Source organism: Anser cygnoides, chromosome 1 (assembly GCF_040182565.1).
Source record: "Anser cygnoides isolate HZ-2024a breed goose chromosome 1, Taihu_goose_T2T_genome, whole genome shotgun sequence".
Lineage (NCBI taxonomy): Eukaryota > Metazoa > Chordata > Aves > Anseriformes > Anatidae > Anser > Anser cygnoides.
This window is the reverse complement of record NC_089873.1, coordinates 45,233,355-45,255,278: the sequence shown is the minus strand read 5'-3', so window position 1 is coordinate 45,255,278 and position 21,924 is coordinate 45,233,355. Positions and strand designations below refer to the sequence as shown.

Sequence of the window (21,924 nt, the reverse complement as noted above, 5' to 3'; positions counted from 1 at the left end):
AATGTGAAGAGCTCGTCATGTGCACACATCCATCATGGGGAGGTCCGTGCCCTAGCTGCAGGCAGGGCAGCTTGTGCATGAGGTGCCTCCATCAGCGGCTGGGTGTGAACGGGCATCCACACAGCACACCCACCCCCTGGTGTGTAAGACAGCGGAGAGCTGTACCACAGCCCCAGAGGGAGCAACCTCCTTGGTTACTTACAAGAATATTCCTTCAAGCAGCACTTAATTATGGAGGCAACTAGACAGGGACTAATCATTCACTATAATACAGGGGAGAATAATCGGCTGAAGGCAGGAGATAGTTTATCCGGAAGAAGAGCTAGTGTAGGAAGGAAGAGACTGAAGAAGAACCACAGGACAAGGAGAGGAGGAGGAAGGAGGAACAATACCCTAAATCAGTTACCAAGTATGGACACCTTTATGACTTCATAAATGGAATATGCTTACTGTCAGCAATCTTTGTCTTTCAGCATCACAAGGACACCTCCCTAGCCACAGGCCACAGACCCTGATCTCACCAGCAGTCAGATCAGGTGACATTTTAATATCACTTTACATCTCAAGATTGTGACTTCCTTCCAAAGGGTCCCAAGGAGCTTTTATAACCTTTCCAGACACATAATTCATGTCTTTTGGCACTGAAATGGACCTCGTTCCTGAGAAGGATGAGCCAGCTCCACCTCTATGCAGGAGTTTTGGACAGAAAACAGTGACAGCTTCTGTATCCCTCTGAAGCTGTGGGGTACATGTGTGCATGTGTGAGGAGGGGTATTTCAGAGTGCAACTGCAGAGGATGGAAGCTGGCCAGGAGCTGTGGCCAAGTCCTCTGCTGATATGTAGGTTAGCGCTGGCGCTGGGGAGCTGTAAGAAAGCGCTGGTGATTCAGAACATGGCACTCTTCCCTTGGCCTCCCCAGTGAATCATATCCCTACAGGGGGGCAGACCTCTATGTGGCTGGGGACGGCTCTTGAAAGAGGCTGCAAGCCAAGGTCCTGACTCGGGTAATTGTTCTGGATCAATGACCAAAATACAGGCTATTGATCTTGGACAAAATCCAGCTTTGGGACATGGCATCACACATTTCTAAATCCCCTTTTTGGGTTTCAACCAAGTCCCACTGCCTTCCTTTCCTGTTCAGAATGGTGCCTTGCTGGGAACAGAGGCTGCTCCATTCTCACCCTGCTTCTCCTACGCTCTGCCTGGGTGCCTGCTCTTTGGCCGCAGGTGATGTGAAGGCCCTGGGTGGCACAGGTCTGCTGGTGGAGCCAGTGTGCCTCCTGGGCTGCATTATGCCCAGAGGTGTCCTGCACTGCTCAGGGCACTGCCATGTGAAATGCTGTGAAGCACCCTGTGAAGAGCCTTCCTTGCTTCCCACTGAGGATGGTGCCGTCACACAGACAGGAGGCAGTAAGCACGTGGAAGTGCTGCTCAGCTTGGTCCTGTAGCTCAACCAACCTGCTACAATCCGTGCTTGGTTGGGAAGAAAAAGCTGCTGTTCCTCCATCCAGCAGCTTGCCAGTCTCATTCCTATGGGCTTTAACCAAAAAAGCATCACAGAGAATCAGCATCCTTGGAAAATTATGAACAAGGCCCACATGAGATTTGAGCAGAGCCCTCAGTCCCAGAAGTGTGTAAGAAACTGGCTCTTCCTTTCCTCAGCCGGTGCTGAGGAAGTCCATCCTCAACTTGGATGCCGCAAGCAAGTCCATCAGGGAACGCCTGCCCTCCTGTACAAACAGAGGCTGCTCTCTCTGGCTCCCTAAGCAGCAGGAGAAGAGCTTCCCCTGTCTTCTGCAGCTGCAGATCATCATGCATACAGTATTACGTTTGGAAATCTCCTCCGCCTTCCTTATTCCTGCATCTCTCCTCTTGCAGCTAATTTAATTGACTGCCCCGGTTATGAAGAATCATGGTGTCTAGGAACCAGGAGTAATACTTAGCATGATATTGCCGTTTTCACATCCCAGAGCTGTGCAAACATTAACTAACGCTAACTCTAATTAGCTGCAACTCACTGGAAGGTAAGTAGGCTTGATATTAGCCCTGTTTTTTAGCTGATGACACAAAGATGCAGAAGGCCCAAGTTACTTATTTCTACCGTGGAGATGAGTTAAGCAAAAGAACCAGGATGCAAATGGGCAAATATGTTTTCTAGGCTGTTTTGCCATCCTAAGGGCATTCTGGCCACTCACATAACATACATTTGCCCCAGACCTCCCTCAGGAACTGAGGACAGGGGGCCTTAGTCCACCCCAGAAGCGCCTGTGCTGTGCTCGTTCAGCTGAGGACCCCTCCCACGGTGAGTGCTGCCCTCACACACTGACCCTGTTTGTGAGAGCACCCAGCTGGCACATGCAATGCCACCAGGACTCAAGGAGGTTTCCAGAAGCCACAGTCATGCAATAGTAGAGCACATACAACCCCCTGTCTTCTGTTTTCCCACTTTTTCCTGGGCCTGAAAGATGTTGAATGAAATGGCAAAAGTCTGCAATGACTGCCCTAGAAGCCATATTATTAGCAGAAAGTGGTGCTCTGAAGCCCTACCATGGTCAGGTTAGCAATAGCTAGAGAATATACGCAGTTTATATGTGCTACTAATCTTTTTTAAACAGAGCAAGGCCATTGTGCAACGACATTTCAGCTTTAGATATTGTAAGTCACTGCTATGCTCTTCTGTCCCCAGAAACTGCCTGTGCTTTCTTTGCTTTCTCTCTTGGTTGTTCTTCTCCACAGAAATTCAAAACTGTCTTGAAGTTCAGCATCTCACACTTAGGAAAAGAGCCAGGAAAGTCCTTTCTCCTTCCTTCATTCTCTCTCCTCTCCCTCACAGCAGACCTTTCAGCAAAGTCATCAGCAATACTGGCTGATAGACACTGTGCAAGATTGGTTTGGTGGAGGTTCTCCACCAGACGACTGCTATCTCAGTATTTTGAGTCTGTCTCAAAATTCCCTCAAGCTGTTTCTATCAGCAGTAGCCCTCATCTTCACTCATCTCTGGGCCATCACGCTTCTGCCCACTCTGCTGAGGTAGGCATCCTACCCAGAGGTGGTTGCATTTCCCTAATTAGACAGTTCATTGCTGCACCCCTGAACTGCTGGCTCCAGTAATTGGTGGGCATTATCTGCCTGCTGTAAATGAGTTATCAGTCTCATTGGATAGTTGGCCAGAAGCTGCTCCCGTGGTCAGACTCCTAAAATGTTCAGAGAAAGAGCTGCAGAAGAGCAACCAGGCTGCAAACTGCATCCAGGCAGCCGGTGCATCAACTTATAGACTGAAGGGCAGGTGGGAGGTGAAGCCCACCCTGTTCCCAGATACCCCACTAGTGATGCATTCAGAGCAGGGCAATCCTAGCCTCAAAGATGCACCTACTTGAGGCTTCCTTCCTTCACCACACTGCTTGGAAGGGAGCCTGAGCTTTGAGTTGACTGATTCACGTTTGCAGCACCAGAGGTCAAGGTCTCTCTTCTGATGCACAGAAGTGAAAGTTTGTCTGCTTCGTGTCGTATTTACAAGGACATACAGGTTGGGGAAATATCACAGCTAAAAAATTGATTGGTGAAAATAGTTTTGTCCAAAAGCAGGAGCGGATGGGAAGAGAGGTCAAAGGCAGCACTGGCCAAAGCTGATGAGTCCCGAGTGGAACAGGATGCCACTGTACCATTCCTCTTCCTTCGTATTGTTTTGCTCCCATGAAAAACCTGGGCAAGCTCAGCTTTGGAGAACGGTGGGCAGTTCTGGTCCCTGCTCCCCAGGAGGCACAGAGAATAGCACCTGTAATGGCCAGGGGGAAGGAGCAGGCACCCTGGGAGGAGAGAGAAACACCTGGGGTCTTCACTTTGGAGAGGAGGATGTGAGGGAGCTTTACAGATGCACCAAGACAACAGTTGAGGTGAAAGCAGAACTGTTACCAGATCCCGTGCTCCTAGAATGAGGGCACTCCCTGAAACAAGTAAGAAATTGGTTAAAATCAGGGAAAAAAATATTTAAGGTGGATAACTGGGAACATCTGGACTTTGCTGTCCCAGGAGGCAGTGAGAGCAGCCACGGTCAGCAGGGTCATAGGCCCATGAATGCAGGATCCAGGCACCTCTCTAAGCCCTGACTCCTTTGTGCAGACACAAAACTTCTCCTTCCCTACCTTCTGCCATAGCCTCATACAGCAGGTCTTGAGCCTGAAATCAGCAGGGATGTGGCTGAGCAGAAATAGTAAAGAAGCCATTTTGCCTTCAGTCAATGAGTGCATCCCCAGAGTCTCTGAGAGAAAATGGCATGCAGGAAAATGTGTGTAGGGACTACAGACTCAGAGTTATCTGAGCACCTTGAAGTCTAGCCAGGCACTTAGAGAGGAAAGTAAAGTCACAGTCACTTCCAGTCTCCCTAGGAAGATAAGCTTTGGGTCCAGCCAGGAGCCAGGCTCTTTTCCATCTGCCAGCTGGGGTGAAGGCTTTGCTTCTCCTTGTAGCACTAGCCCAACCCTCAACTCCTTGTTAGATGTATTTAGGAAGCAGTGCTCAGTCTGACAGCTGTCTTGCAGCTCACACATGAATTAGAGCCAGAGTTTACAGAGAAAGAAGACAAGGAGGAATATATATAGTTCACAGAGTCTCACTCCCCTCATTCACAGCCTGCCTTTTAATATTCCTCATGCACCTTTGCCTGAAGACCACAGCCATGCATCAGTGCTGTTTCATTCAAGATAGTCTCTGGTGACAGAAGACATCATATGTGTGAACAGGTGGTAGAGAAAGAAAGAAGCAGAGGAGGAGAGAAAATTATCCCTCCTCCAGTTACATTCTGTATGGAAAGGAAAGCCATGTCAAATTGAGGAGCTTTAAGAATTAATTTAACCACAGGCTTTGGAGCGCACACCTACCTTCAGAGGGATGTGTGTGAATATTCCACATTCCTCATGCAGAACATCCTCTTTTAAGGTTTATCACACTTCAGCTCCTTGGCTAGGAACAGGAGCGCTCTACTGTTGCACAAATCTCAACTAATGCAGCAAAGTTCAATGAGAAAGAAACCTTATCGGAGGAGATGACTTTATTCTAAACTACTGATTTCATTCACGCTCATTCTTTCATGCCCGCTTTTTCTCAGGCACCAAGACATCCGTGCCCACATGCTCCAGCCAGGACTGCTTGCAAAGACAGGAGGATGAGTGACACAAGTTAACAAGTCATCACATCTCACATCTTTTGAGTTCCTCTTAGGTAGGTGACCATGAGTTGGTTTGGAATTTGCCTTTTGCTTACTTTAAGGGTTCACAGGGGTTGTGGTCTTTTGTCACCCCATCCTGTTCTGCCTCTCAGGAGTATTAGGAAACATTACTCGTTGCCTTTAGTTTCCTTACCTGGATGTCTTTAATGGCTCCAGCCTTGTCTTTTATCTTCCCACCTCTTAATAGCTTCAGTCTGTGGTTTGCTTTCAGCTGACCTTTGTTCTCTGCAGACTGGGTGTTTTGAGAAGCTGTAAGGAGTGCTGTGTTCTTGATGATCTTCTAGCCTAGGTGTCACCAACGCCTGCCACTCCTGTCCTTCTGCCACATCCTCTGGTGCCTTTCATGCCCATTCATACCACTCTCAATGTTTCTGTTAAATGTCTACAATATCTCTGGCTAAGGCACAGTCCCAGCCCCCACACCTTACATCACTATCCTTGGAAGATCCTATAATAAAGGACAGACATTTAAAATGTGCTGCATATTTAGCTAAAGAAAAGCTGTTTCACTCCCTGGTGATTCTTACGACTGTAAGAAGCATGTTCTGGCTGCATGGTAACCCGGTGCAGAGAGTTTGTCAACAGGACTTTGGTCACCAAGAGACAAGTGGATGTGTAGAAAACCTCTCCCTCGGCAGATCGCTGTCAAGTCTGGACTATAGGCCACAGTAATTAGGAGGGGGGGGAAAATTAGGCAAGTGAAAAAATAACTGATGAGTTGATTTTTATTTTTTTTTAAATCAATTCTCTTTGAAGGTGGTTGCCTGGCTGGAAGCTGGGCTGAGCGCTGGCAGGGGGAGGCAGCTCACTAGTGAGGCTGGGTAAAGTTTCTGGTGAGCTCTATTTCCCAGCACTGCATCGTTTCTGCCATTTCTCATTCGGCTCTCCCAAGCTCAAGCAGAGCCTGCTTCCCCAGAGCACTAGCCCACCATGCATCCAGCAGATTCAGTGACATTGAAGCGTGCTCATACATTGCAAGATCACAGTCCCAGCAACAGGCTGCCTGCACCTCTCAAGGCATCCCAAAACCTGGAACCTCATTAAAAATCAGCACCTGCTGCACAGCCACCTCTGTGACTAAACCATATCAGAAAAGCCAAGCAGGCACTGGGTACACCCTCTCATCTTACAGCCATGACATAAACTTCTTAGACCTTACAGGATCATTTTCACCGACTGATCTCTTCACCCACAGAGTATTTCCTTATGGATAAATTCAGGATCCTGCTGAGAGGCACTGGATGAGATGTATATTTTCTGATGTGCTTGGATGCCTCGGAATTTCTGAAGACCCCAGTAGGTCCCCTATCAGGCACTTACATACTACTGGAAATTTTCTCTCAAGGGTTGTGGGACTTACCCTGCTCACAGAAAAAGCTGAGAACAGGACTAAAATCACCACAGCCCCTTCCCAGCTCTAGACCCCTTCCAATGGATGGAGCTGCCCTCTAGGGTCTCCCCTGGCGCAGCCATGACAAAGCGGAGATGAAACTGCTCACTTCAGGCAGGCTGATTTGATTCCTCCACCCCTTAGGGCAGGCACCTTAAATGTCAGGACATCTGGGCCAAAATTTACTTGTGCCGGATTTGGGACTTAGAGCCTTACGCAGAGTCTCACACCGTGTCTGCGCTATCTGAGCCAGCGCTGCTGCCATGTGCTGCACACAGCCTCTCCCCCTGAGCAGGGAGCTCACAGCGTTCAGCCCGCAGCGCTTCCTAGCAGCTCTGAATACAGAAGCAGGTCTGGACTGAAACCAGCAGCAGTTGCATGTTACGGATTTCTAAGGAATTGTGCTGGCAGGTGGGGAAGTGGCAGTTTTCTGTCAGCAGAGATCACTTATATTGTAGGAGGGAAAAAACTCAGAGCTTGCAGCTGTGATTCCTAAAGGAATATTCTTATTATGTGGGCTTTTTTTTTTTCCCTTCAGTGCTTGAGAACTATGGTCAGAGTTAAGGTTACATGGTGTGTAAGACAGCAAGATGGGGTAAGTAAAAACACTGGCCCTGCTTGAGTAAGGTTTACGTGACCCCCTTCCAACCAGTGTCTATGATTTTGCACCCAGAACACAGTAATTGTTTTCAGTTCTGGGGGAACCTTGTAATACTGGGCTCTGACTTCATCTCATGTATGGGAAAGTGATTTCTTTCTTTCTTTGCAGTAGCATTCCCTAAGAAGCCTTTAAAAGGTGTTACTTAAAATACCCATTAACCAGGAAGACATGTACTGCAACACACACGGATAAAAGAGCTTGGATTTACAGGGAAAAATAAATGAAAAACTGCATCACCCAGGAACATAGACTGGCTCTGAAGATTTTAAGAGAGTTAAGAATGATTTAGCTCCCCTGTGGCCACTAGACTAACAGCAGGTGGCTGAAATGGCTCAAATAAAATGCAGCCATTTTGGAGGCAGTGAGCCTGCACTGCTCCACCAGGCAGTCGTGCCTTCCTTTCCATTCACCATCAATGAGAGAAAATCACTGGCTTTTCTACAGTGGAGGAAGAAAGGTAACATTAGCAAACGGAGAATATGAATGAAAAGGCTGAGGTAATTACATTTAAGGCTAACCTCTCCTGGGAAGTATGGCAATGCAGAACTGATCTTATCCTGAATATCCTCACCTCTCACCGTGTATCCCTCCCTGCATGTGAAATGCTGTGAGCAAGTACGAACCAGACCAGTCATGGCATTGAGATTGCTGCCTGGTCATCACAGATAACCACACAAGAGATGCTCAGTTTAGGGGGCTACAAGACGCTTCCAACAACCTGCTACAAGCTTTAGAAGACTAGCGTGCCACCATTATAATGTAGCATTGGAAGAGGTTAGATCACGAGTGCTGTCATTATTGTGGATCTCTGCATTAAAAGGGAAATTACCAAATTAAAATTCCCAGGTGATCTTAGGAAGCATGATCCCTTCTTCCTCATCAAAGAGCTAAAAAGTGCCCAGAATCTGACGTCCAGGAAAATTCATAGGCTCAGCAGACACCCTGAGCATGCAAACAGGATGCACCAAGGGCACCTGAGGATCTACCACCACTTTGATCTGTGCCCTGTCCTGAGCCACAACTATTTTCAGTGCTGTAGAGAAAGGCAGAAAAGAAACAAAATTCAGAAGGTGGGAAGGAGTAAATCTTTTTTAAGCCCTGATAATTGCAGAAACATTAAACTATGAGCCTGATACAAGATAAATATAATGGAAACAAACAGAGATTTAATTTCCTTCCAAACCCATTTGATATGCCCATGCAATGGATACTTAAGTACTCGTATTTCAAAGTTATTTCCTCTCTTCAGAAATCTACCTATTTAGTTACACACACACTTATCAAAATTCTAACATAATTTACTGTTGGGTGAGGCTCAAACACCTCTGTGGTGAAGGTCGTGTTAGAAATCAGAGATAACTGAGCACTAGAGCGGCTCTGGATACCTTGCTAAAGACCCAGAGAGCTAGACATGTTTGAAACACTTTAAAATAAGCATATTGCATGCAGGTGTGGCTGCTTTCAGTCATCCCCTCCTCAGTTCTGTAACTCACCACCCAGTTGCAGAGAGATGTTACTTTTTGGGGGGATCTATCCACACAAATTCATCCAAAAACTTGTTGCAAATGGTGTATCTAGACCTGCATCAGCAACCTGTAGGATGGCAGCGGCACTACACAGGCTGGCAGGATGTTGTACATAGTAGGACAAAGAGATACTAGACACTGGAAAGGAGAAAGCTCTTCCTGGAAAAATTTAGCTACTGTGGGCTCTTCAATATACACACAGAATAGAGAAACTCTGCTTTTACACCACTTGGAAGGTGTAATATGTAACCTGAAAATGAAAACCGAGAGTACCTGCAATTCCAGGAAGAATTGTATTTACCAAATGTATGTGTACCCTGCTATGCTAACTGCACTCTCGCTCAGCCTGAAGTTGAAAATTAAACAGCTCAAATACGTGAGTCAAAAGTGAGTAAGAACTGAGGCAGGAGAAGAGAGCTGCGCATCTCTCTCCAGCTGGTTTCTCCCGTCTCTGGACAGGACTCAGCCCTGCCAGACTCTACTCTGGATTGTTGGACTTTGCTCCCCGGGCCTTTGGCCATTACCATTCTGGTAAAAATCCTCAATAATATAGCGATAGCTAAGTGCTGTTGCAAAGAAAAGATTAGATAAGGAGCACAGAACAACCTCACCTGGAATTTGGCATGTGAACTAGAATTAACCTCTGTGGCACTGGAAAAAGCACTGGGGTCCCTGATCACATCTTTTCTGGAGCTGCAGTGGCTCAAGAACAGGTGGATCCACTACATACCCATAGTAGGGTTGTTCCACACTTTATTTTCCTTGAAAGCTCCACATCCATGCATTGATCAGGTCAGGTCTGCCTTGGTTATGTTCACAAAAACAACTCACAAAGGTAGAGGTCATTGCCAGGGACACTGGAATTTTCAAAATATTTGGGGATGTATCTAGGGAGAAATGCTGAAACGGAGAATGCAAGCAAAATATTTGCAGAATCTAAAAGGTTGCCTTGGGGATTTGGGGTGAGAAGGATGAGAAAGCACTCCCATGTTGGGATTTGTTGTCATCTCAACGTAAAAGTAGTGTATGCCAAGGTTGGAACAGACTGTGGCTTATTGCATCCCCCGTGTAATTAATGACCAGATACAAATAAAAGTTAATATGGCATAACAAGGAGATTCCTCATTGCCTGTGGGTTCTGTGAGATCCAGACATCTCTGGAAATGAAAATAAAAAAGCCCAAAGAGATTGGACATCAAAGCTGAACAGAGATTTTGACTCACATGAAGTACCAATTTCAGATTTGCACAGCAGCCTGTTGCACTCCTTGGGAGTACAGCTGGGCAAGGAGAGGAAACTCCATGCTGAAGAGGATTTAAATATTTGTGTCTATATGTCTGTCCATCCCTCCTCAGTTTGGAACAAACACTCAATTTTTACAGGAGGACATTTCTTCTTAGCTTTGGTTAGGGCAACCGGTGAGTTGCTATAGAACAAGAAAGCCTGACCTTGTTCAACTCAAAGGGTATTCGCTGGTCAGGAGGGCTGAGGAGGAGACAGGGACATCTCCCAGAGCTGCCTGGAACCAGGCAGACTGTGAGCCTGATGTGGCTGGTGGCTCCGTCAGGACACCCATCAAGATCAAAACAGCACTGTGATCCTCTGAGTTGGACGGTTCTGAAAGCAGAAAGAACAGTCTGTTTGAATTCTTCCAGTCATCCCCAAATGGGAGGCTTTTGCCAGCTGTTATAAATATCCTGCCAGACCCTATCTCCAAGCACACCCACTGGCTGCAGTGAGACTTTTTGCAGCACGTAGCAAGCAGCTACCGAGTGGAGAAGTGTTATAGCACAGCTCACTTAAATTCACTGAAGACCTACTGGGGCCTGAGGAGTCCAGTCCATTTCCAGGGAGATCTGAATGTTCTCTCTGACACAGAAAGTTGGTTCAATCCAGTTTGAAATGGATCCAGCAACTGAACGTCCCTGCTTGTCCATTTATATGACCCATTTTCTAATGGTGGCCAAGGGATTCAGACAACACTATAAACTGCAGTAAAATTTAAGGGCCTCCCTACCCTCATCCTCTCCATGGCTATGAGCACTCTATAAAATCCTAGATAGATTAAATTAGATAGACAGTATGAGGAGTGAGTTAATTGGTGGTGTCACCCCAACTGGTACATCTCTTATTTATAATTGCTTAATTAACCAGTAAGTCACCACGAGCCGCAGAGCTGTCCCTTGTAATATTTGTAATAGATGTGGAAAAGCTACCTTGAGGGGCTACCATGGGGCGCATGCAAGTACTAGCACATCCCCTCATCCTCTCCATGTTGCATTTTCCTCCTACAGCCCCACATAGTGGACAAGATCAAGAGCTAAATGCCTCTTCTCCTGTACAGTTCAGGGCTGAGTACTACCTGGTCCAGAAGGAGGCCTGGATCCGAGTGAGGCTGGGTCCTTCCTGGTACCCGAGGGAGCTGGGGAGGCATCCTGCAGCCACACCAAGGGTCTGCCTACCTTGCTTTTGGCAGGTCATGGCAGGCTGCATTTCCCACACCGAGAGGTGATGGGAAGCTCTGAGCACAGCTCCTGCCACGCTGACCCCAGGAAAGGGCTCTGCTGGGAGGCACGGGGCTCATCTGCATTCAGCACTTCTGCTCCAGGCTCAGCACTGCATTGACCACACTCATGTGCATCCCATCCAGGAAAGAAGATGGGAAAGACAAGCTTGTTTTAAGTCACAAAATCCTGTACATCGCAGGCATGCAGCCTGGCCAGGGACCAACCCCCTCCTTCAAGGTCTAATTTGGTGGGTGCAAGTAAGCAGCACCCACTGCAGCAGAAGGGAGACTTTCTTCCTGCCTGCCAGCAGCAAATCTGCCACCGCGCCTGTCAGCTGGAGCGTGGTGCTCCAGTTAGGCCACAGAAAGCCTTTGCCTCTCCCTCCTAATAGCTTACCACATTTGAGAAGGCAAGCAAGCCCCCCTCTACTTTTTCAGGGGCTTTTAACATCTAATTAATTAGTACTCAAGGCACAGTTTTATGTAAATTTTATTTAAATCCCAATCAGTGCTCTCATTTCCGTGCAGAGTTATTTTTACCATAGCATCAGCACTCAGGTGGGCAAGGAACAAAACTACCCGGGGGAGCAGAGCCCGACGTGCCCAGCCTGACAAGGAGACTGGGAGCACTGGGACCGCAGGAGGGGCTGCCAGGTGGCACAGAGACAGACCTCCCCAGCACTGAGGGGAAGGGGTAAGAGCAGTTATGGTTGTAAGGCACCGATACAGCTCCAAGAAGAGTAGAAGCAAGTGAGTCTTGACTGTGGAGCAGATTGTAAAGTGGTGTCTTGTGAGGACTGAGCACCCTTCCAGTGGGGAATGGCCTCATACACAGGGATGTTGGCACCACAGCCACCAAAGGGATGCTCACAGCAAGCCTTAAAACCAGCCTGGATCCAAGGGCAGTGATTTTAGCCTGTGCACAAAAGCAGGAACCTTCCTCAGTCTCCTTGGTGGAGCTTTCTCAGCAGGATCAGCTTCCTACTCACTGGAGCTGTCTTGACAGGCGCCCTGGGGATCTTTTGCCTCTTCCCACTCAGATCCAAGGCTGGCCTGTGACCTTCCCCATTGTCCCAGTTCTGTCTCCTGGGACACTGTCAGGCATGTGAGTGCCTGTGGAAACTTGTCAGACACAAGCACCCACATCCTACAAGAGAGAGAGAGAAAAATGCATCTTTCCTGGAACTGGATATCCAAAGGGGTCAACTGAATCATCGGGCACCTCATCACAGTAACCCACACAACCTACAGGGCTCCCTGGCAGCAGCATGCTGGGCATCAGCCAGCGCTGTCTCCTTGTGCATCATTGCTGAGCATGGGACTGAGCCTGCTGGGGTTGGCCTCTCTGCTCCCAGGCTCATTGGAGAGCCAAAAGGAAAGAAGCATTGCCATCTCTCTCCAGCTGGGGGACAGGAGAGAGAAAAAAATTCCTCAGTATCTCCCTCTTGGTCATTAGACTGAGATAAGATGTTTGAGACCACTAAAAGGAACCAGCCACTAACCCAGGACATAACCCCCCAGAACAAGTAGAAGGATCTAGCAAAGAAAACTTGCTGCAAATTCGGAAAGTGAGTTTCCCCTGCAGATTTGTTTCGCCCTAACCTCCACAAGAACTAGAACATCCTGAAACACGCTGCCAATTCTGGTGTTGGCGTACAGTCAAGGAGGTGCACATATCCCAGCTGTGAGGGTCTCACAGGACATTAACCATATTTCGCAGACGTAAGGAGTAGACACTTTGAAATGCAGACAAAGGAAATGTGTACCACCTACTTTAAACATGTAATGCTGGATAGTACTCATAATTAACACTAGCTTCAAAAACTGATCCAAAATGCCACACCCCAAGTCTTTTCCTTAGCTCCCTCACCTGTATCCTACCCAGAGAGCCCGCCATACTCTGGGTACTGGTCGTTCTTCACACCTGATCATGGCTCAGACAGGTGATCCAGAAGCAGTAGATGAGTTAAGGCAGTAGGATCCCCTGGTCAGCACCACAGGACAACTTCTTCCTGACTGATGTTCCACCATTGCTCTGGGAGTGCTTCCTCCTCATGCTACTTGCATTCCCCTTTTCCCTGAGGCAGCCATGCTTCACTGAGGTCAGAAAACGATAACAACCTGGTCTACCGTGCAGTCTAGTGGGGAGCAGATTTTCAGCTACCATATCTGGCCCTCCACAAGAGAGATTTCTCTGGGAAGGTGCTTTAACTCCTCCTGTTCTGATTTTCTAGCAACAGGCAGGAGGCTGAGTCAATGCAAGTGACTGTGCCTCACGCTGGATGGATTCATGCTGTTGATCTTCTCTGTCAGTCCTTCAACAGCTCTCGCTGTACTACTCAACTCTTCAGAAATCTATTGATGTGCTAAAAAGACCTCCATCTTTGATTTCCATCTCATGAATCCTTCGCCTGCCTTCAGCATGGATAACTATAGTTTATTTCTTATGGGAGAAAGGAGGAGATGGTTTGTACTAGAGACACAGCTAGCATCTGCTACCCAGAGAAACAAGGAGGGTTCTGCAGCTGATAGTAAAAGTCTCAGAGGGCAGTATGTACCCTTTCTGGGAGAAACAAAAAGCATACCTGCTACCAATTTCAGTACATCTATGGGCTGGGCAAAGTCACTCATTATCCCTATCACTGGAGTCATTATAGAGAAGATGATGCAATAACAAAGCAAGAATTTCATACTAATGCCGCCATCAACCTATCTGAGACACGGCAAACCCAAAGCAGGCTTGCCCCAGGCTCCCCCATGGTCACAGTCCAGGCACAGAGAGAGTCCATGCAACAGCTTTGGGGACACGGAAAGAATTCCAAGATGGTATTACTCAATGCCTAATATTGCTTCATAGCCAATTAGATTTGTTAACTTTCCCTGCCACCCAGAGTCTTTTGTGTGATGCTAGACAGATGTTCCCCAGGTGTTCGCAGACTGGCTCAGCTAATACTTCCGATAACCTGAACCTGCACAGCAGATGCATTAACAGATTTTGACATGATGTCATTAGTTTTGCAGCTAATAGCAGGGAGGGATGAGGAAGAAGAGAGGGAAGAACAAATAAATAAATGTTAAAACAGAGAGAGAAAGAAAAACACTAATTTGTAGGTTCCCTTCTCTGCCCAGAACACAGTCCTGGCACTGGCAGACAGCACTCCCATCTGCACCATTCCTAGGGCAAGGGGGCAGATTCCATGACTGGCTCCACCTTGCCAAGGTCCCCTCCTTCCCCCTCCCCACCTATCCCCCTTCCTTTGAAGTGTAATTGCATAGACTCCTATCTGACAAGGAAGCCTGCACTTCACGAAGACGAGCACGCCTCGAGACCACAGCAAGAAGGGCATCTAAGGTACAGAGACAGGGAAAGTGCATCGCAAAAGGCAGATAGTGGGTAATACAGAAACACTCCCTTTATCTGTTCCTTCCGATGAGTCAACATGATGAGTCTGTTGTGTAAAACATATGCTGCTTGTACATCTGCATAAAATGAGGCAGCGAGATCTAGGAGCGTTCATTAAGGGGCTGAATTCAAGCCTTATTTTTAATCTGAAACTTACTCCCTACCCATAATTAGGCCTCTAGTCAGTCATTGAAACTCTATCTGTGTGTCTTTCCTCATCCTTAAGAGAGGATTATACCTTCTACCCAAGGAGTTGTACAGAACAGATTCTACGTCCATAAAGCCTTGTGTTTTACATCTGTGTAGAGATAGACAAACAGTTTACATTTGAGCAGGATTCAAAACAGACACTTTAAGCCTTCCAAAATAAAACAGAGAAAAGCCAAGTCAAAATGTCTCTTCATCTGTCTTACTCAGAGTCAACACCACAAGCAGGGGCAAAACAGTGGAGACATGAGAGAGACATGCCACAACCTTCATCAAAAATCACTGCTTCATGCTGGACACAAGTACAGGAAGCTGGTGAGAGCTGCCCGTTTCCCAAAGAAGCTCAACAAATGCAGCTCTGTGTCTTCAGTTTGCAACCTTTTTATAACCACTCGTAACATGTCATACAAATGAAACTCATGAGATCTATGGGCTCATTACTGGTTCTAGAACACAACTCTCTACAGATAAAGCATGACCATTTCTGCACAGAGATTGTGTAGGAAACTGTATAATCTCTGCCCATATGTCATACTACCAGATGTTCATCACACCAGCTAATGTTTCCCTAAACCCATACAACCACAAATTCCCAACCCACCCCTTCAGAGTAGCAAGAACTTTGATGAAAATCAGCAGAAATTCACTGAAGGGGACAGAGAGAGAGTTACCGTGCTGTGGCTGAGCCAGGATGGCAGCTTCCCAGTCCCTAGACTCACGTATTCTCCTCCCCACCAAGTCAGTGGGGTGGGAATCATCCTCTCCAAAAAGTCCTCTCCCTCCACCCGAAGACCACACAGTAACCAAAACTAATTTCAGGGATATCGGCTGAACCTCTGCAAAGGCTTTCTCTGTGCCTTTCATGAGAATGTCACCTGCACCATTTCTCCCCTGCCTGGGAAGTTAAGATCCTTCATTTATCAAGGGATCATTATTTCCAGCTTGCACAGCTTTGCCCAGGCTTTCAGGAAAACAGAAGAGCAGTTTAAGGTACATCTGATTTATACATTATCAAAGAGGAAGTCACTTAGTCAGGAAAATTATGTAAGCCTGCGTGTGTCTAACCGCTCCATCTCCATTACACAGGAGTGGCAAGCAGTGTCCTTCCCAGCGAGATTTCTCGCCGCTCTGGAATTAGCGCAGTTTGCTCGTGTAAGGCATCTCCAGCGCAGAGAGGAGAAAGCAAAGATCTTACGGGCCAGCCCCCTCTGCCACACATCAGGGAACTCGGTTTGAGTGTTTTATCGTATTTCAGCAGTAATCCTAAAATCAGGGCAACACTTTCTCAAGGCAGAGTTATTTCAGATGCAGGGGAAACTTGAATAGCAAGAGCCTGCATTCCTATAGGCCATGAATCCAAAGCCTTTCCGTCTCTAACATTAATTATATGAAATCACCAATATTGGATGGAAGAGATAAGTTATGGGAACAGATGATTATTCAGAAAGGCATGGCTGACTGCTGGTTTATTAGCATCCTGCTCCACAGTTTCGGTCAACCAGGAATGTCAGGGAAGGGGGAGCAGAAGGGCCATGACCTTGTTCTCCCCCCTGCATTCAGCTGACTCTGAGGCTTAATGTTCACAGCAAGAACTATTCTCCCCAAGAACTGTGTGGAAAGAATACTGAGAGCCTTGTGAGTTTTCCTTTGCTCACAGAAGGGGGCTGATCAGAGGAAGGGGAGGCTTTGTACCGGCCTTTGGAGACACGGTGCATCACAGCCACTATGAATTAGAGCTCTTGGCTCTAGCCCTCCCCTAATATATTGCACTGGGTTGGTTTGTTTGGCACAGCACAGACATTCAGTTGCCTCTTGGCTCCATATACCCTGTTATTTCCCTTTTATGCTACCCCTGGCAGAAACATCACTACAGAGAGGGAGAACAAATTATTTGTTCCTGCATTGGAGAGGATCTGGAGGGGAAAGTGGTGGCAAACAATTACTTCTCCCCAGATGATAAGCCAAAATTCTCTCCCCCAGCCAGGAGTATGATCTCTGTTCTCATCTCCAGGATGGAGGGCGATATGCCCTGCCACCACACGCTGCCCTCCAGGATGTGCCATCCCCCTTACAGGACTGGTAGGTGGGCCACAAGTCAACCAAGAGCAGCAACTTGAGAATAAGACAGCTCAGGCATCATAGATGAGACAGCTAAACGATCGTCCCAGGAAGCACCCCAGCAAAGTCAAATACTGGTGCACAGATGATTAGAAAGCTAGAACAAAAGCTTTGGAGAGTGGAAGAATGGAGTATCAGTGGTCACCTGTTGTCCTTATCACATCAGTAACGCTATAGCAAGTGGTCTCTGTTCTGCAAGAGAAAGCCCTGTTTCATCCAGCTATTAAGGCACAAACAGCAGAGCATCAAGGTGTCTGGAGGCAGTGCTGAATAGACAGCACAGTGGTGTTTTTTTCATGGCATAGGTAGGTTTAGGCTTTATCTCCTTACCTCTTGACCACAGCCACTTGCATTAGCTCTGCAATTCATCTGAAATATGGCTCTTGGTTCACATGGTACATGTAGTGTGGCGGCAGAAGGTCTTCCGTAAGAGTCTGCACCAATTCTCTTCCTACAAAGAATATGTCAGGGATGGTAGCAAGGCAGAAGTACAGAAGAATTCATCTGCTGTCAGTGTTTGCATTGCACACTGCTTGGGGGGAGACAGAAGTCTCTGCTGTCCTACTCCTCCCCCAGGTGGAGTGTCTCAAAATAAACACCATCAGCAACTCACCCACACAGAAAGCTGTAGCTGTGTTCAAGCGACCATTCATCTTATCCTCCTGCGCAACAGGAGAAAAACACGTCTCCCTCCAGCCCTCTCCTGATTGCAAGCACATCTGCACCGCAACACACAGGTGCAACTGCCACCCATGCAGAAGCGTCCTCGCTAATTTTAAACCAGGCTACGTGGGTGATGGTCTAACCCCAACAGCAAGCCCTCCTCCACCAGCAGCTGAAGGCCACCAGCCCACCACAACTGGGATCTCTGCCAAGGATGATAAGGACAGACAGAAAATGAGCTTACTTATCAGCTGTTGATGCAGACTGCTATGATATCACAGCAAGGGTTCTCTCCACAACCAAGCCACACACTTTCTGAGCAGAGGCGCTGATTGTCCTTGCATGCCTACCTGAACTTCCTGCTTTCTGTTATGACATATCACGAACACATCACTCTTGTTTGGCACCTTTCTGCTAGGCTCTGCTGCTCACTGTGCTGATATACAAGGACTCTGTAAAGGTTTACGCAGGAAAACCTGACTTGCTAGTTCCGGCCTATTGCAGATAGACCTCGTTCAGCCATATCTGCTTCAGCGTTAGCCATAGCAGCAGCTGCCCTGAGTCAGGAAGCAGATGACTAAAAGTTTAAGAGACTTAACTATAGCTGTAATCAGGAGGTGCACGAAGAGACATAATCCTGTCAAATAGCTGATCAAGTGACCTTTGGATTGTATAGCCTCTAATTTAGGGCTTGGTCTCTCTATCATTAGCTCTAAGAACCTGCTAATTACAGAGGTTTGTTTTACCAGTCAGTCCATCTTTGATAGACTTTTTTCTTAGCTAAAATATCTTTTTTCCGTGAGATCCTTGCTCAAGCCAACAAGGTGCAGACCGTCCATCTTTGCAGCTGGTAGCATCAGGAGTTAACTGGGAAAACAAGAAATGTGTGATAGGAAGATTCCATAAACCTTAAAATAGACAATATTTATAATTATGAAAATTGTAGGTTTCACAGTGATTACACACATGACTTTGAAAAGTGATCAGGAGTCACTCAAAGAAAATGAAATCTACCCATTAGGATGCAGTCAAACCATACTTATTTTAGAGCTTTTGCAGCCAAAGGATGTTCATTTTGGAAGCGGTAGGAATAACATACACTGTGTTAAGCGTGACCTCATCAAAACCATACTGCTCTTTCAGGCTGTAGAGCTCTGTGAGGCTTACTGAATTTTTCAAATTAAACATATACCAAGTCAGCAGGCGAAGAATCAGCAAAGCACCCCCCATTCCTGGCATCCAGTGGACTCTGGCTGCCCCGTATGGTTTTCATATTTGATTTGGCAAGGGGAAGAAGTCACATGTGTGTTCTCAGCTCTTAAAGATCCAGATTTCCAAAGGGATCCAGCAGGTTTTTGTAATAAATATTACTCAGAGCCTCATCAATTGTGCTAAGTACAAAACTGACAAACATCAAATTGCAAAGCTCACCAAAAAAAAGGGGGGGGGGGGGGGGGGGTCCTGAAGACTTCCAGCACATTTGTGGTTTTTTTAGTCAAGCTATTTGGGCTGCAGCAGGAAGTTATTAGTTGATCTTTTAATAGGTGACATTTCTGGGAGCATTTGCTCCAATTTGAAAGGTAATTTGTATCAGCTGTTCTGGTTCCTGTTCGTGACTCTTTCCCCCTCCCCTGCAGCGGGCACCTGAGCTGGCAGCTTTTATACTTGCTCTGAGAAAGCAGGAGAGTGAAAAGGGTCATCTTTTATGCAGGATGAGAAGAAGGTTTAACACAACGGGATCCTGAAAATGTCTTTACTTAGGCCTTTACCTTTATTGAGGTAGAGCCTGACCTCAACACACATTTTGCAGAAAGGGCTACCAAAGTACATCTCCCTTTTTATTCTAAGACTGACGATAAGATTTTAAACTTGCAACAGTTTAATTGTCAGTGCCCTAAAGTTATGCTCACTTGGATGGCCTAGAGCATTCTTCGTTCCATTTACCTAACAGTTTGCATTTAACAATTTTGAAAGTTTAAGTGCTGCTGCTGCTCCCAGTGCTTGTAATAAACACAGAGACTGCTATTTGAATGCCCAGATTAACTCCAGACTTTCAGTGTTTCAAGTAGATCTTGCAGGTTTTATTATACTGAGTGAGCATGATTTCCAGAAAATTAAAGGAATCCATATAGATACAGGATACGATTAAAGGATTTGCTGCCTGCATCTCCTGTCTTGTGCTGCGTGGCCACCCAAAGCCCAACCAGGACTCCCTTCCGTTCAGGGTCTGATTGGAGTCCAGGCAGCCGCAATGGCCAGTGACCCACCTCACCTTCAGCTGGGTGCCTGCTGGGGAGGCAAGAACTGAATTTTAGCCTACGGATAAACTGTATCCATGGGCATCACAGATGGATTTCTATGTGGGAGAGTTGCAGGACACTTAAATCAGGGAGTATAATGTTCTCTAAGGACACAAGAGTCAGCTTGGTGCAACTTCTTCCCAAGCAAATCTCATAGTTCTGATCAAGATCCTCTCTGCCCAGGAGAGCAGCATTTAGAGCAGCTGAGAGCTTCCTGTAGATGTCAGAGTGACCTTACAGCAGCCACGCGAGGCTTGGACAAGGTACTGGCTCCCGGTACAGCTAGGTTCTATGCTCACCTGCTTGCCCTGCCTCAGCTGTGAGGGAAACAGCACTGCCTCGCCGGGCTCCTTTCAGAAGGGAAATGGCAGGAGTGGCCCGTGGCAGCAGAGGTTTGGGCAAGGCAGGAGTTAGGCTCCTGCTTCTTCTGTCAAGCAGCCAGCCTTCCCTTGGACTGTTTTAACGTCAAATATTTATTTAAATCTATTTAAGGTCATCTAGGCATCAGCCCTTGGGAGAGACTGTGCTAGCAAAATGCACTTTTTCTGAGGTAAGGCTGGGTATCCAGAATTTGCACTCAGACCTGTAGTAAGCGCACAGCGGGTTTTTGGCATTCTCAAGAAATGTCTGGGTTTCCTACATATAGGATCTGCTGGATGAATCACCACAGTTGGCAGAGATGAGCCACACACCAGCTACAGATTCCAGGACTATTCACACTTAAGAAAATCCTGAAACCCCTTTCAGCTTAACATTCTCCCTCTTTAGTTCTTTAAACTGGGTAAGTTTGGCTTATGTTACCAGCATAGCCAGGACACAGCATGTACTCCCCTAGTTCCTCACAGGCAAGCTTTGACATTCACATCTGTCAGTAGCCATCCTCACCCAGGCAAGTCTGTGTGCCCCAGGCCTGGAGTGAAACCACACGTACCTGTAGGCACCCAAAGGCTGCCTTCAGACACATTTTGCTGGGTACAGTTCAGGGAGACTGAGAAGCTGCCACCTTCAGACCTTCCAGCAGACCAACATCACAGCTGTGCTGAAGCAAGCCAGCATAACCAAACAAAGTCAAGAGATTTGCCTCCCCAGCCCAGGAGCAGTTTAGGCAATAAGTGCATGTGCACACACACACACAAAGTTACAGCAATAATGGATCAGAGAGCTTGGGATGGATGGGTAGACACCATCAGTAGCTTCTTCAACCAGATAGCTGCAGCCAGCACTGCAGCCTCCCTCTCTTCCCCATTCCTCAAGCTCTGAGCCACTGGAAATACAGCAACAAAAGGCTGCCAAGCTATTAGCTCTGCAGGGCCCAGAGCAGCCTCCCATGGGGCTCCCTCACAGGGCTGCAGGACACTGGAGCAATGGACAAACTCTAGAATAAACTAGCTTCACGAGGCCATCAGCTGAAGGGTCACCTACTGCTGTACTGCTTCTCTTTATACCATCCTCCTCAGGTCACCTCTCCAAGATGGTTAATACCCCCCTGATTTCAGCAAAAAAACACCCCAGAAGCACCATAAAACAAGAGAAACAATGAGGATTTGCCTCATCTGTGCATTAGTTTTTCTCTTTCTTGGCCTGAAAAGGGATGGAAGGGCTTTAGGTGATCACATGGTTTAAATGCCTTTCACCAGGAGGACAAGTCTCTTCTGTAGTTGTTGCTGTGATGATAAAGAATCCCAGAAGGGGTTTTTTTGTGGTTTTATGTTTTTTTTTGTGTTTTTTTTTTTTTTTTTTGTATATTCTGTGGGTTGTATACTTGGTATTGAAAAGTTAACGGCATTAAGTGTGATGGATTATTTGAGTATGAAATATTCTTAGTCACAGTCAGAAGAAGAGCTGAGCAAACCTTTGCCATGAAATAATATAAATTGTTTCTTTTTTTTTTTTCTTTCCTACCCTCATCTCTATGAAATTTGCCTG

General features: G+C 46.9%; 2 long non-coding RNA genes across 9 annotated transcripts in view; one reads left to right on the top strand and one right to left on the bottom strand.

The window, feature by feature from the left end:
• The window catches only part of LOC136790383 (uncharacterized), a 53,430-nt gene extending 47,489 nt beyond the window's left edge, over positions 1 to 5,941 (bottom strand). Inside the window, exon 1 of the long non-coding RNA XR_010830243.1 lies at positions 5,358 to 5,941. This is a non-coding gene — a long non-coding RNA (uncharacterized lncRNA). The remainder of the gene's footprint in view (positions 1 to 5,357) is intronic.
• Positions 232 to 15,146, top strand: LOC106045976 (uncharacterized). Of its 8 annotated transcripts, none has more exons than XR_007159941.2 (6): positions 232 to 536; positions 1,879 to 2,024; positions 5,105 to 5,217; positions 6,420 to 6,520; positions 7,153 to 7,209; positions 7,384 to 7,936. It is a non-coding gene; the product is annotated as an uncharacterized lncRNA (long non-coding RNA). The 8 variants fall into 8 exon arrangements; XR_007159940.2 differs by lacking the exons at positions 6,420 to 6,520; positions 7,384 to 7,936 and adding exons at positions 5,981 to 6,057; positions 15,128 to 15,142 and having other exon boundaries at positions 239 to 536; XR_007159938.2 differs by lacking the exon at positions 6,420 to 6,520 and adding an exon at positions 5,981 to 6,057 and having other exon boundaries at positions 240 to 536; positions 7,387 to 7,936.
• The last annotated feature ends 6,778 nt before the right edge of the window (positions 15,147 to 21,924 follow it).